General features: G+C 41.8%; 1 pseudogene; it reads left to right on the forward strand.

Annotated features, from left to right (window-relative positions):
• The first annotated feature begins 436 nt into the window (after nt 1–436).
• LOC118731124 lies at nt 437–583 on the forward strand (annotated as a pseudogene).
• The last annotated feature ends 2,734 nt before the right edge of the window (nt 584–3,317 follow it).

The following is a 3,317-nucleotide window of genomic DNA, read 5'->3' on the forward strand; positions in this document are numbered from 1 at the left end:
TAATTCCACTGGGTTAAATCTGAAAAGAAAGAAACATCAATTGAGCTATCAGCTGCTAAGCACGAATACAGTTTTGAGGACAGTCTATGCATGTTAATCCAGAGCAGAGGTCTATGTGTTACAGGTCAGAAAATGAGACCATATAGACAGTACATAATGCTAAGTAGTGTGCATTTTATCCTTTTATCCTATCAGGAACTCATGGAATGGAAAGGACTAGGTTTAGAGTGTATAGTCTATTTTTCAACATCTATTTTCTCCTTCCTTTATTAATGGAATGACCAGTTTTCTATGATATGGATTAGCAACAGAAAAGCTAGAAGACCATTTCTGTGCCTCCCTTCTCACAGATATATAAATTAAAGTTCTTGACAACTTGATATGAGCAAAATGTGACATGTGCAAGTTCAAGTCACAGTCTTAGAAAACAGGTGCTATACTTATCTGGCAAGGGAGATACCATGATCACAAAGGTGTTTTTCCCAGGGAGAAGCTTATCCATTGACTCCAGATGTCCTGACCCCTGCGATTTCCCCAAATGTGAGAAACTCAACTGCATAATTTGTGGTTGTGGGGGACTGTGTTAGAAAAAAAAAAAAAAAAAAAAAAAAAAAAAAAGCAGGGCTTACCTCTTTGGTGGGCTCTTTTCCACGTCCAGCCTGGAAAAAGAAGATCCATTTCTTCAAGTAGAGGGACTGAGGATGAGGACTGAGAAATAAAAGAAAGAGACAAGACACAAAATGGAAGGAAAAAGCTGGGACCTGGTGGGACCGCTTTCCTCTTCTGAGTGAGAGACAGTGATCCAGAGCTGATGCAGCATGTTTATGTATTCCCCAAATACCAGGAGGTTTCTCCAAAACTTATAAAGGAGCTTGGGTTGGCCCAAGCATTCCAGGTGCTAGCCTGGGTTTATATTTCAAAGCCTACTCCTTGACATCTGGCAAAGATAAGAGTCAATGCTGAGAACACATCTGCCTTTTTGGTAAGATGTGTATCCAAGACATGGCTTTGCCTGTGGTCTTGGGTTCAGCTGGTCTTGGGTTCAGCCCATGTGCCTTCCCAGGTGCTCTCTAGTTACCTCCACTCACTTTCTCTCCTCCTGAGGACCTGAATGTTATTCTGGTCATGGTCAACTGGGTATAGTCATGTATATGAGAGCTATACCTGCATGGAAAGCAGATAGAAGGAGATAGAATGAGATAGAAGGAATCTGCATTCCTGCAAATGTTTGGAATTTCTGAAGCATTCACCAACCCCTGAACTATTATGCTGGGAAAGATATTAACATCTATTTCCTTTAAACCATTGTATTTGGAAGTCTAGAGTTGTTAAAAAAAAAAAAATTACATCCTGTGAACATAAAACAGTACCTGTCAGTAAGGTGGTTTTATAATAAAATCCTAAAGTAGATGACATTAGCTTAGCAATCACAACTGGACAGCAAGGATAGAGACACCACAGGCTGGAAAGCTTTTGATCCTGGTTAGCTTTGGAGCACCTTGTTAAAACAATCTCCTATCATAATTTGGAAAGCAGATCACATTTCTACATAATCTGTATCTCTGAAATGGCTAGAAAAATGTTAAAATATCTGTGATTTTTTTTTATCCCTAGCTCTTAGCAGGATCTGATCAAAAATGTGAACTCATGAAAGAACTAGAGCATTCAAAGCAGAAATTGCAAGGGATACAGGTCTTCCATGGGAGGTTATTTCTGCCCATGGCATGTACTATAAAGTGACTTGGGATTCAATCACTTGTGATTTTGCAGTGTTGGTGTAATGAACTACTTCCTCACCTGAAACAGTAGAATTTATAATTGTGACCTCAAGCTTCTTTCAGAGCTTCTATTTAAATGTCTTTTGCTACCCAGCGGGAATTATCCCAGTAGCAATTATTAGACTGGGTTGTTCTAGTTTCACAAAACATCTTGTTTTGAATGGCATCCAGGTAATCACAAATAGCCTGAAGAAGAGGAGGATATTTGGGACACAGGTGTAGGCTTGGGAAACCTGTGTGGATGAAGTATATAGCTGTGGGGGCTTGTACATGGAACCAACTGGAAACTATATTTGGAAGCCTACAGAGTTGAAGTATGTTGCCAAAGGAACCATGATCCTGGGCTGTAAAAATCTACGCTTTTCAAAGCACAAAGAAACATTGGGGATACCAAATATGCACCAGCACGAAGTTGGGCAGGCCATAGTATGGCATGCTCTCCAATGCCAACTGCAGAAGTGTTCATGGATGATAACGAGCAAGCAGCAGCAACTGAGGCAGCAGATGGCCTTAGAAGCTGCCAAGGAATAAATTTTCACAATTTTACGAAGCAGAATTGGATAACTACTATAGAAGAGTAAATGTTATGTGTTCCTCATTCTTCCAGTTTTCTGAATGAAGAATTTAATGCAATTACTCTGCTCATACCGTATTATAAATTGAGCAGCATAGAAAACACATAAACCCATGTGTTAAATATAGGTTGCCGTAATCCTATATAATAAAGAGGTAATATGCAAATTGACTGTCACACCCTTTTACAAGATGGCCACCACAAGATGGCCAGTAGGGGAAGGCAATTAGGGGCAATCAGGCCTACAGGGTATGCAGTTGGGGGCAAGCAGGTCAGCAGGAGAAAGCAGTTAGGGGTGACCCGAATGGCAGGGAAGGGCAATTAGGGGGAACCAGGCCTGCAGGGGAAGGCAGTTGGGGGCAATCGGTCTTGCAGGGGAGCAGTTAGGCATCAATCAGGCTGGCAGGGGAGTAGTTAGGGGTGATCAGGCAGAAGTGGTTAGGGGCAATCAAGCAGGCAGGCAGGTGAGCAGTTGGGAGCCAGCAGTTTCGGATTGTGAGAGGGATGTCCAACTGCTGGTTTAGGCCCTATCTCTTCAGTTCCCAGATTGGAAAGGGTACAGGTGGTGGACAGTCCCCCCCCCCTCAGTGCATGAATTCCATGTACCAGGCCTCTAGTACTGTATAAGGAGCCACATTTGAACATGATGGAATGAACTATTCTTTACCTAGAGATCCTGACTGTCCTTGACCTGGATGGAAAAGCTGAGCACAATGTTTGAGAAAATGTTTCTTTTGAAATAGAAGGCTTATCATCTAGAGCAGTGGTTCCCAATGTGGGGCAAATATCACTGTGGGGAGCAATTTGATTTTTAAGGGGGACGATTTGAGAATTAGTTATTAACAGTGAATTTTTTCCATTTCTTATGGTTCTAGGGGCCCCATAGAGCAGTGTTTTTCAACCTTTTTTGGGCAAAGGCACACTTGTTTCATGAAAAAAATCACGAGGCACACCACCATTAGAAA

This window comes from Pipistrellus kuhlii, unplaced genomic scaffold (genome assembly GCF_014108245.1).
Source record: "Pipistrellus kuhlii isolate mPipKuh1 unplaced genomic scaffold, mPipKuh1.p scaffold_m20_p_3, whole genome shotgun sequence".
Lineage (NCBI taxonomy): Eukaryota > Metazoa > Chordata > Mammalia > Chiroptera > Vespertilionidae > Pipistrellus > Pipistrellus kuhlii.